Genomic DNA, 13503 nt, shown 5'->3' on the forward strand with positions numbered 1-13503 from the left:
AATACACATTTTTATGTAAAAAAAGAAATAAAAAAAATACAAATGTTTGGTATCGCCACGTCCATAAAAATCCCATCTACAAAAGTGTCACCCTAGTTAACCCCTTCTGTGAACGCCATAAAAATCACAAAAAAGTAGCTTAGCAAATTATACTTTTTCCAAGCAGTATCATCATACTGCTTTGAAAAAGTGGAATAAAACGTGATAAAAAAACGAATGGCAATAAAAATAGTATCACTGAAAGCGCCATCTTGTCACGCAAAAATCAAGCTGCCATACAACTCCATCAGTGGATAAATAAAAAAAGTAATAGCTCTCAGAATTTCTCTAAAAGTTTTTATTGTGTAAAACTATATAAATGAGGTATCGCTGTACTCGTAGTGACCTGAAGAATAAAGCTGCCTTACCAATTTTACCACAAGCGGAATGGAGCAAAAATTTCCGAATTGCTGGTTTTTCTTCATTCTGCTGCTACAAAAATCTAAATAGAAAGCGATCAAAAAACGTCACTTGCCCAAAAATGATACCAATAAAAACGACAACTCGCCCCACAAAAAACAAGCCCTCACATGACTCTGTTGGCCGAAATATGTAAAAATTATAGCTCTCAAAATATGACGATGCAAAAACTTGTGTGTGGCAGAAGCTAAACATAAAAAAAGATATAAATCTGGTATTTCTGTCATCGCACCGACCCGAAGTTGCTTAATCACTAAAACCACACGAGGAACGGCGTAAAAAATAAAAACAATTCTTTACCTTCTGTGGATTTGTTCATTCTGCCTCCCAAAGATTGCAGTAAGGTGATCACAGTAGTTTAATTACCCCCACATATGGGGAATCAGCGTACTCAAGACAAATTGCACATCGACTTTGGAGGTTTAATTTCTCCTGTTACCCTTGGGAAAATAAAAATTTGGGGGCTAAAAGAACATTTTTGTGGAAACAATATGATTTTTTTATTTTCATAATTCATAATTCATAACTTCTGTGAAGCACTTGGGGGTTCAAAGTGCTCACCACACATCTAGATAAGCTCATTGGGGGGTTTAGTTTAGAAAATTGGGTCACTAGTGGGAGGTTTCTACTCTTTAGGCACATGAGGAGCTCTGCAAACGCAATATGATGCCTGCAGACCATTCCATCAAAGTCTGCGTTTCAAAACGGCGCTCCTTCCCTTACAAGCTCTGCCATGCACCCAAACAGTAGTTTCACCCCACATATGGGGTATCAGTGTACTCAGGACAAATTGCACAACAACTTTTTGAGTACTATTTCTCCTGTTACCCTTGTAAAAATTAAAATTTGGGGGAAAAATATGATTTTTTTATTTTCACGGTTCTCCATTATAAACTTCTGTGAAGCAATTGGGGGTTCAAAGTGCTCACCACATATCTAGATAAACTCCTTATGGAGTCTAGTTTCCAAAATGGGGTCACTTGTGGGAGGTTTCCACTGTTTAGGCACATCAGGAGCTCTCCAAACGTGACATGGCATCCCATCTCAATTCCAGCCAATTTTGCGCTGAAAAAGTCAACCGGCATTCCTTCCCTTTCAAGCTCTGCCGTGCGCCCAAACAGTGGTTTACCCCCATGTATGGAGTATCAGCATAATTAGGACAAATTGCACAATAACCTATAGGGTCCTGTTACCCTTGGTAAAATAAAAATAGGGGGTGAAAAAATTTTGGGGAAAAATATTTTTTAATTTTACAGCTCTACGTTATAAACTTCTGTGAAGCCTTTGGGGGTTCAAAGTGCTCACCACACATCTAGATAAGTTCCCTGGGGGTTTACTTTCCAAAGTGGGGTCACTTATGGGGGGTTTCCACTGTTTAGGCACATCAGGGGCTCTCCAAACGCAACACAGCATCCGCTCTCGATTCCAGCCAATTTGACATTCAAAACCTCAAATGATGCTCCTTCTTTCTGAGCACTGCCGCGCTCCTAAAGATTGGCTTTCCTCCACACATGAGGTATCGGTGTACTCAGAAGAAATTGCACAACAAATATTGTGGTTCATTTTCTCCTGATACCCTTGACAAAATGTAAAAAAAATTGTCCCAAGTAAAATTTTTGGGAAAAAAAGTTAAATGTTCATTTTTTCCTTCCATATTGCTTCATTTCTTGTGAAGGACCTAAAGGGTTAATAAACTTCTTGAATATGGTTTTGAACACCTTGAGGGGTGCAGTTTTTAGAATGGTGTCACTTTTAGGCATTTTCTGTTATATAGGTCCCCCAAACTCACTTCAAATGTGAGGTGGTCCCTAAAAATTTTTTTTTGTAAATTTTGTTATAAAAATGAAAAATCGCTGGTTAACTTTTAACCTTTATAATGTCCTAACCAAAAAGATTATGTCTCGAAATCGTGCTGTTCTAAAGTTGACATGTGGGAAATGTTATTTGTTAACTTTTTTGTGTGACACAACTCTCTTATTTAAGGGCACAAAAATTAAAAGTTTGAAAATTGAAAAATTTTCTAAATTTTTGACAAATTTCCATTATTTTCATGAGTAAACGCAAGTCATATCGAAGAAATTTTACCACCAACAAGAAGTACAATATGTCATGAAAAAACAATCTCAGAATCTGCGGGATCTGTTAGGCCATGTGCACACGATGCAGATATCCAGCGGATCCGCAGCAGATTTTACCGCGCAGAAATGCTGCATATCCGCATTGTGATGTACAGTAGCATGTAAGTCAATAGAAAAATAACCGCTGTGCAGACGCTGCGGATTTTTCCGCGCGGTTTTCTTGTGGTTCAAAATATGCAGCATGTCACTTCTTTTGTGCGGTTTTCCACCTGCTCCATTCTCCAAATTCGCAGAGGGACATCCGCAGGGGAAAATCACACAAAAATTGCAAGAAAACCGCAAGAAAAAAGGAAGAAATCCGCAGGAAAAATGCAGGTCATTTGACCAGCGGATTTCTTCAATTCTGCACAGAAAAATCCGCAGGGCAAAAAAGTACATCTGCATTTAGCCTTACAGCGTTCCAGAGCTATAACCACATAAAGTGACAGTGGACAGATTTAGAAATTAAGGCCTGGTCATTAACCTACTCAGACTTCCATCAAAACGCACGTTAAAGGGGACACTGGGTGGTCTCCAACTCAGGGTAAATGTATTTCATGTTACTTATAAATTGTTTTTTATTCTGGCTATGAGGCGCACTCTCCATACCTGATCCTCTCTCTATATTTATTATATTTTATTTATTGTGATCAAGGGTTTTGTTTCCCTGAGAGAGGAATATATACAGTTGTGGCCAAAAGTATTGACACCCCTGCAATTCTGTCAGATAATACTCAGTTTCTTCCTGAAAATGATTGCAAACACAAATTCTTTGGTATTATTATCTTCATTTAATTTGTCTTAAATGAAAAAACACAAAAAAGAATGAAGCAAAAAGCAAAACATTGATCATTTCACACAAAACTCCAAAAATGGGCCAGACAAAAGTATTGGCACCCTCAGCCTAATACTTGGTTGCACAACCTTTAGCCAAAATAACTGCGACAAAATGCTTCCGGTAACCATCAATGAGTTTCTTACAATGCTCTGCTGGAGTTTTAGACCATTCTTCTTTGGCAAACTGCTCCAGGTCCCTGATATTTGAAGGGTGCCTTCTCCAAACTGCCATTTTTAGATCTCTCCACAGGTGTTCTATGGGATTCAGGTCTGGACTCATTGCTGGCCACCTTAGAAGTCTCCAGTGCTTTCTCTCAAACCATTTTCTAGTGCTTTTTGAAGTGTGTTTTGGGTCATTGAGGGAGACCCAGCTTTCTCACACTGGGCCCTACATTATGCTGCAAAATTTGTTGGTAGTCTTCAGACTTCCTAATGCCATGCACACGGTCAAGCAGTGCAGTGCCAGAGGCAGCAAAGCAACCCCAAAACATCAGGGAACCTCCGCCATGTTTGACTGTAGGGACCGTGTTCTTTTCTTTGAATGCATCTTTTTTCTCCTGTAAACTCTATGTTGATGCCTTTGCCCAAAAAGCTCTACTTTTGTCTCATCTGACCAGAGAACATTCTTCCAAAACGTTTTAGGCTTTTTCAGGTAAGTTTTGGCAAACTCCAGCCTGGCTTTTTTATGTCTCGGGGTAAGAAGTGGGGTCTTCCTGGGTCTCCTACCATACAGTCCCTTTTCATTCAGACGCCAACGGATATTACGGGTTGACACTGTTGTACCCTCGGACTGGAGGGCAGCTTGAACTTGTTTGGATGTTAGTCGAGGTTCTTTATCCAACATCCGCACAATCTTGCGTTGAAATCTCTTGTCAATTTTTCTTTTCCGTCCACATTTAGGGAGGTTAGCCACAGTGCCACGGGCTTTAAACTTCTTGATGACACTGCGCACGGTAGACACAGGAACATTCAGGTCTTTGGAGATGGACTTGTAGCCTTGAGATTGCTCATGCTTCCTCACAATTTGGTTTCTCAAGTCCTCAGACAGTTCTTTGGTCTTCTTTCTTTTCTCCATGCTCAATGTGGTACACACAAGGACACAGGACAGAGGTTGAGTCAACTTTAATCCATGTCAACTGGCTGCAAGTGTGATTTAGTTATTGCCAACACCTGTTAGGTGCCACAGGTAAGTTACAGGTGCCATTAATTACACAAATTAGAGAAGCATCACATGATTTTTCGAACAGTGCCAATACTTTTGTCCACCCTCTTTTTTATGTTTGGTGTGGAATTATATCCAATTTGGCTTTAGGACAATTATTTTTGTGTTTTTTCATTTAAGACAAATTAAATGAAGATAATAATACCAAAGAATTTGTGTTTGCAATAATTTTCAGGAAGAAACTGAGTATTATCTGACAGAATTGCAGGGGTGTCAATACTTTTGGCCACAACTGTTTGGAAAGACCAGCAATGTATGTGATTTAATTATAAGTATGTGAATTAAATCTTAGAATAATCTCTTTGTGCACTAGCATATTATAAGCTCTGTGGAACACATGACTGAATTTATACATGAGGTTCTTTGATGAAATATGTTCTTCAAAACTTACAACTTCTTTATTATTGCATTAGCACTTTATGTATCCTCTGTATATACCATATGCTATAAGTTCTATGGAACATGCGATTAGCCTTCAATATATTTAGTTTATTGGTAAACTATTCTAGTTTCAAGACTTATAACTATTTTATTGTTTCACTAGCACCTTGTGCAATTTTTTTTTATATATTATATACATCTGTGATGTGTTTTACTTGATGTATTCCATGTATTAGCCACCAACAGCTTTTATTCCTTCAAGTGTCAAGCTATTGTTCAGTTTCTGTATGGCTTACCGTTTTTTCCTTTTTTTAAAAATTCTGTGTAAGGCCGGGGTCACACTAGAGAGGAATACCGACCAGTGAGAGGCGTTAAAGGCACGCATTATACACGGCCAAATGATTCTCTATGGGGCAGCTCCCATCAGCCGTATATTTCTCGTCCGTATTCTACGGTCCGTGCCAATCGCAGCATGCTGTGATTGTCAGCGTACTACGCCCGTAGTACGCCAATGAAATTCTATGGGTGCGCAAAAAATACGGATTACACACGGACCACACATGTGACTTGCGAGAAATACGCACCCGGTGTCTTTTAGAAAAGCAGGCAATTCAGTGCACTATACAGTAAACTCACACTGACAGGTTTAATAAAGAAACGAAAGAATAGATATAGACACAAAGAATACATATATATATATATATATATATACACTATATATACATACATGTCATTGTGACAAACATATATATATGTCACAGAGTTCTTCATAGCAGAATAGCCGCTAATTAAATTGCCAGCTTCTATCAAATCATTCCCCAGCCCGACATGAAATGACACATGGATTACATTCAGTAAAGCATTTCATTTCATGTTTTTTTTATATGTCCCTGACTAATAATTAGATGAGGGTTTCTGTGCAAAATTTTGGAGTTGTAGTTGTTATTTTAATGGGTTAATTCGTTGTTAAAAAATGCGTGGCCTTCCCATTGCCCTATAGTGGTGGCGAGTGGGTTAATCTAACAAAGGGTTAATGTCACCATTTGATTGTAAGGTGACATTAACCCTTTGTTAGATTACCCTATTCGCCACCGCTACAGGGCAATGGGAAGCCCACGCATTTTTGAGCAACGAATTAACCCCTAAAAATAACAACTACAACTCCCAAATTTTGCACACAAACCCTCATCTAATTATTAGTCAGGGACATATAAAAAAACATGAAATGAAATGCTTTACTGAATGTAAACCATGTGTCATTTCATGTCGGGCTGGGGAATGATTTGATAGATGCTGGCAATTTAATTAGCGGCTATTCTGCTATGAAGAACTCTGTGAAATATAAATATATATATATATATATATATGTTTATCTCAATGACTTGTGTGTATATATATATATATATATATATGCATTCTATGTGTCTATATCTATTATTTCGTTTCTGTTATAAACCCTGTCATAGGGCTCCATTATATGTCCATTTAGAAAATCTCGCCATACGGATTACATACGGATGCAGACATGCACAAAATACGCAACCACACCTTGCTTACGGATGACATACGGAGCACTTTTTAGGGGTCATTCATCCGTTTTACGCATGTAAACTACGGACCGTATTTTGTGTCGGTTAGTGTGACCCCGGCCTAATACTAATAAAATATATATTTTTGTAGTAAGTGTCTTTGAAGGACCTTTTTTCTACATGGTTTTTGTGCTTATATATTCATAATGCAGACTGCTGACAGGTCACTGATCTCTCAGTGACCTGCCCCCTAGTATGCATAATGAATATACTAATATGAGCATTTGAAAAAACATCAATTCATCAAAATGGCAGCACCTGAGGTATCTGCATCCTATCATTTGTCAGTTAGTGCCTTTTATAGTGCTGTGTTGAAAAGAAAAAAAAATCACCATCAAAATGGCACCATCTGCTGTGCTTGCGCATTAGCATCTACCTCTTTCTGATTAATGCTACTGCGTAAGCGTCTTCGCCGGCTCATTGTTGCTGCAGCCAAAAAAATTACATTACATCAAAATGGCGCCGTCTGCTTCTCCTGCACATTAGCATCTATCGCGTACCAATAGATGCTACTGCGCATGCATCACCTCCGGAGCCATTTTGTTGTAGTGTAATTTTTTTGGCTGCAGCAACAAGGGACGGGCGGAGGCGCTTGTGCAGTAGCGTCTATCAATATGAGATGGATGCTAATATGTAGGCGCAGCCGACTGCATCATTTTGATGTAGTGTAATTTTTTTTGGCTGCAGCAAATAGGTGCTGGCAGAGGTGCTTGTGCAGTAGCATTTATTGGATAGTGGTAGATGCTAATGCGCAGGCACAGCTGACGGCGCCATTTTAAAGGTGATATTTTTCTTTCACAACACAGCAATATGACAGGCACTAACTGACAAGTGATTGTGTGCAACTGCCACCATTTTGATGAAGTGACATGTTTTTTCAAATACACAGTATGTTCATTATGTAAACTAGGAGGCAGGTCACTGAGGGATCAGTGACCTGTCAGCAGTCTGCATTATGAATATCTTATCAGAGCACCACATACACCAACTCCGCCTTAGGACACGAGCATATCATTAACTAAATACTGAAAATAAGGATACTTTTTATCCTTATTTTTTTAGAAGCACAAGATGGAGATCATCAACAAAGGTATAATTTTAATCAGCATAATGGCGCCGACCAGACATTGTGTGTAGGTTACTATGCAAAATCCTGCTGACAGGTTCCCTTTAATGCTCAGTACATTGAATCCAAATACTATGAATTGCAAAAATAACTGAAGTTTTTTATGTATTTTATTCTTGATATATTTATCTAAATCATCTATTGCATGTAAATAATTGAGTCCATGTTTATGTGTGGATTTGTATTATGCATCTTTGTATTCACAGGTTTTTCTCTTTCTAATAGTATCTATGTACATCATTCCTATGGGTCTATTTGAACAATTATGTTGTAGAGTATTCTATACCACGTCATATTCTGTCACTATGCATGCTCGCTGTGTTATTCACCTGGTCCACCTACAACATGGCATCATAGCCTACTGGATCAAATTGCCCGTCTATCTTTTGGACATCTTTTTTCCCATTCTATTCTTTTACAGCTAGTGCACATCTGCTGTTGCCGACCACTACCAGTTTCATGGTCCCATGCGCTATTCACTTTGCTGTAGCATGCTGCGCTTTTGGGTGTTCAAACTTTGGGTTCACCTTCAGAAGTGGGACAAGGTGATGATCTGGCAACGTAGCAGCATATGATCAGATAATAACAATAATATTATTTATTTTTATTTTATAGCTCCAGCATATTAAGCAGCACTTTACAATTTTAGAGGGGACTTGTACAGACAATAAAAACATTAAAGAATAAACATTTCTCATATACCAAAGAGAGTGAGGGCCCTGCTCACAAGCTTATAATTTATGAGAAAATAGGGGAGAGACGAAAAGTAAATGATAAAATGAGCTTATACTTTATGCTACAGCCATAATATACTAAATAGGGTATGCACCTAATGCTGCATGAACTGGTCGTCAGTCAGTAGGGGGACAGTACAGACATAGAGGACTAATAAGTGCATGGATGGTATGTGAACAGATACTATGAGGGTCATTATTTTAAAGAAATTTTATATGGACAAAATGGGGATAATTACACAAGTGAAATGGGGTAATAGGCAGTCTTAAAAAAATGCATTTTTAGGCCACACTTGAAATTGTGGGTATTGAGAATTAATCAAATTATCCTGGTAGTGCGTTCCAAAGAATTGGTTCAGCATGAAAGAAATCTTGGAGATGGGAATGGAAGGTTCAGATTATTGAGCATTTTAGTTTTAAGTCATTAGCAGAACGAAAAGCATAGGTAGGGTGGCAGATTGAGATGAGGAAGGAGATGTGTGGTGGTGCAGAACTGTTGAGCGCTTTGTGGCTGAGAGTGATAACATTATATTTAACTCTGTAGCAGATGGGTAACCAGTGCAATTACTCACACAGGGTAGAAGCATCGGTGTATCGGTTGGTGAGGAATATTATACTGACTGCTGCATTCAGAATGGATTGGAGAGGGGAGAGTATGGTAAAAGGGAGACTGATCAGCTGAAAGTTGCAATAGTTCAGACGTGAATTAATAAGAGCTACAGTAAGAATTTTTACCAAGTCAAAGGTAAAAAAGGTTGAATTCTACAGATGTTTTTAGGTGCAGGTGATATGAGCTGATAAGTGATCGGATGTGGGGATTAAAGGAAAGTTATGAATCAAATAAGACAACAATGCAGAGGACATGTTGCTGGGGAGAAATGGTAGAACCACACACAGAAATGGCAATATCAGGCATAGGTAGTATAGTGAATGTAGGAAAACAAGGAGTTTAGTTTTTGACAGATTTAGTTTTAGATAGAGGGATGACATTATGCTAGAGACAGCAGAATTGCAATCACTTGTATTTTTTAGTAATGCAGGGTTTATGTCAGGAGATGATGTGTACAAATGGATGTCACTAGCACAGAGATGGTACTATTTTTTATCCAATAGGGGTGGTGTACAAGGAGAAAAGAAGAGGGCCTAAGACAGAACCTTGAGGAAACCTGACACTAAGTGGAAGGGGAGTGGAAGAGAAGCCAGCAAAAGATACAGCGGTCAGAGAGGTAGGAGAAAAACCAGGAGAGGGCAGTGCCCTTGTGCTTCATAGAGTGAAGCATTGTGAGGAGAAGCTGATGATCCACAGTGTCAAATGCTGCAGAGATATTCAGGAGAATCAGCAAGGAGCAGTGACAGTAACAGTAGATTTAGCTGTTAGTAGGTCATTAGAGACTTTAGTGAGGGCAGTTTCAGTACAGTGTAAAGAGCGGAAAACAGATTGTAAAGGGCCGAGAAGAAAGTTTTCTGAGATATAGCAGATTAGACTGGAGTGGTCCAAGTTTTGAGATGAAGGGAAGATTGGAGACAAGTCTGTAGTTAGTGATGCTGTTCTGATGGAGGGATTGTGTGAAGACACAGCATTGTAACTTAATTAACCAAATGCCTATTTTTAGATAGCCAGGAAGAATAGACTGTTATCTATATGCTGACTTTTGAATTTATGTGTTTCTTTCTGGTTAGTCAAGAAAACAGACTTTTGCTAGTGTAAGCCTGTACTGTTGTCTTATAAGTTTACATTTGATATATCATATTGTTGTCTTATCCTTGATGACTAGTGATGTTTACTGATATGCTTATTATGCATTGTCTAGGTGAGATAGTTTGTTGCCTTAGCATAAAGTTGAACAAAAATTATGTAAATAGATTAAAGAATCAAGTAATGCTAATTGATCTCATCTCATTCTTACCCTTTATGTAAATACGGAAGGAAGGACACTTGTTATTTATAAAAAAGAGCTTTCATGCCTTTATATAGAGCGTCAGAGACAGCAAGTTAGAGATTCATCCAAAACATTCAAACATCCAGGGGCTCTACAGAACTGCAGCCAAGATATCATGGCTCCATCACAAGGGGCACAGATTTATTATTATACAGAATGTCGGCTTGGGGACTTCGGCCTTGACTGGAAGAATATAGATCTGCTCCATTGACCATAATGAATCCAAGGATATGTTTGTGGAAACCAGGTTTGGACTTGCCGGTTACTTGGAACTTATGGATACGTTTGGAGAAAACCAGGATTGAGACCTGCTGTTCGCCTGGCTCCATGGAGGTTTGACTGCACATGGAGTACTGTGTACAGTTTTGGTCACCGGTGCTCAGGAAGGATATCATGGAAATAGAGCGAGTACAAAGGAGGGCAACAAAATTAATAAAGGGAATGGGGGAATTACAACACACAGAGAGGTTAGCAAAATTAGGATTATTTAGTCTACAAAAAAGACAACTGAGGGGCTATCTAATAACCATGTATAAGTATATAAGGGGACAATACAAATATCTCTCTGAGGATCCATTTATACAAAGGAAGGTGACGGTCACAAGGGGGCATTCTCTGCATCTGGAGGAGAGAAGGTTTTTCCACCAACATAGAAGAGGATTCTTTACTGTTAGGGCAGTGGGAATCTGGAATTCCTTGTCTGAGGAGGTGGTGATTGCGAACTCAGTTGAGGGGTTCAAAATAGGCCTGGATGTCTTCCTGGAGCATAACAATATTGTATCTTACAGTTATTAAATTCTTTAGAAGGATGTGGATCTGGGGATTTATACTGATGGAATATAGGCTGAACTGGATGGACAACTGTCTTTTTTTGGCCTTGCTAATGATGTTAGATGTTCAGAGAAGCCAGGTTGTCACCCTGTCAACTGTCCCTTGAACCTGATAGGACTGTCATCTTTTTACAACTGTCATTACCTTCTCTCAGTGCGTGCAACAGGTGGGTTAGTCGGCTCTGGAAAATGAAGCCAGGTTCTGATCTTGAGGTCAACTGGCTCTTGTACCTGAATGCACTGTCTTCTTCCTATGCTGGTCATTACATCTTCTCTATGTGGGTGCCACAGGTGGGGAAGTCAACCCTGGAAGCCCTGAAATAACAGCCGCTATTATCTTGGTGAGTCAGCTGAAGGGCAAGACTATGTAATGTGTACCATTTTGGGTACTGTGCTGGGACTGTTCTATGTGTTATGTGCCTGTTTTGTAGTTCAATAAAGTATCAACATACTGTTTTACCCTCTCCAAGTGTTGTCTGAGTAGAGTTACAGCCACGTTAAAGGGAGACCGGGCATTCAGTGCGATGATCCCAGGTCTATGAGGTTTTGGATAGCAAAACAGGGTGCCTCACTGACCCCCCATGTCTCCACATTATGGTGACAGTGGTGGAATACTACTCAGCTAGGTGAAACCAGGGGAGCTGCAGAGGACTTGTGTTCTCATACACTGTCCATGGCTCCACAACCATGGAGACATACAGACAGACCCATCAGACCATTAATGAGGCATGCACAGCAGGTTTTGGATGCCACTATGTCCAACCTCACCAACTCGGCCTTGGGAAGAAGATCAGAGTGGATATATGACCTCAACAAGAAACAGAAACTGCAGGAGTTGTTCCAGCTTTGTTAGATTGAATGGGATTTAATCCAGGAATTACAGGATGCAGAAGATGCATGGGTGGACACAATGGATATGAGTCATTTCTCCTCAATTGCATGTGAAGTTTATTTTAGCAAGGAGGACATGGAGTATGCTCTGAGGAAACTGGATTATAGACCATCTGGTCAACTGGCCTTGTATCTCAATGGCCTGTCATGTTCCTAAGCTTGTTGTTATCTCCTCTCTATGTGCATGCCACATGTGGGGTAATCAACCATGGTAGATGAAGCCAGGTTGTGACCCCCCATTACACCCACATTAAAGGGAGAATGGGTGTTCGGTGGAACGATTCGTGGTCTATTCAGTTTTGGCTAGTGGACCGTGGCTCCGCGCCAACCCCCCATGTCTCCACACTTTTTTTACGCAATGGATGTATACTGGTGTGTTTAAATGAAGAGGGGAAAATACCACTTGAGAGGGAGAAATTAAATATATTGGTTAGGAGAGAGGTAAGAGCCGGGAAAAAGGACTGGATGAGATGTGATGAGCCTGGTCGCTTCTTCTTGTTTTACTGGCCCAAAGACAGAAAATTAGCAAGGTGCAGTGCAAGAGGTAGGAGATTGCATAACTTTAGGGGATTGGGAGATAATTTCCTGTCAGATATGGTCAATTTTTTCTTTGAAATATTTGGCCAGATCCTCAGCACTGAGGTTAGTATTTGGAGCCTGTATTATTGGATTTAAGAGATAGTGAAAAGTGTTAAATTTTTATTTAGGATTATTGGATAGTGAGATGATGAGGGCGTTGAAGTAGGCTTCTTTGGAGACGTGAAGGGCAGAGTTGTATGTTTTAAGGATACACTTATAGGGGATGAAATCTTTGGCCAGATTATATTTTTTTCTCCTGAGATGTTCGATGCACTTTTAGCACTGCTGGAAAAAACGTGTTTTCAGTGTGTGCCAGGGTTGTGACCATCTGTGTCTAGGTGTCCTAAATGTAAGCGATGCAGGCTCATCCAGAGCACTTTGCATTGTTTTATTGTAATTTTAAGCAGAAAATTTATTTTATTTGTATATTTTTTATTTTTTCTATTAAAAAAAATTTCAAATTCTGTAAACCTAATAAACTATGTTTCTAGACAGGTAACACCCCCGCAGTATTGTTGTGAAGTGCACAGTTGCCAAATGAGAAAAGTCAAAGAGGTATGCAAAAAGTAAAATTGCATTTATAATGTTTTAAAATTTCTATGTTTGTTTTTCAAAACATTAGATGTGCACAGGATGCTGCTCTGCAGATGTTCACTGTTATTTCATGCAACCACTTCAGAGTTGGGAAACTCTGAAGCAGTTTAAAGAAGTGACATGATCCATTAGGAAGGCGCTCACTCTCTATACTTTATACCAGTGGTCCCCAACCTTTCTGACCTTGAGAGTCCCATTCAGCTT

Source organism: Dendrobates tinctorius, unplaced genomic scaffold (assembly GCF_039654945.1).
Source record: "Dendrobates tinctorius isolate UK_male_01 unplaced genomic scaffold, ASM3965494v1 ptg000039l, whole genome shotgun sequence".
Lineage (NCBI taxonomy): Eukaryota > Metazoa > Chordata > Amphibia > Anura > Dendrobatidae > Dendrobates > Dendrobates tinctorius.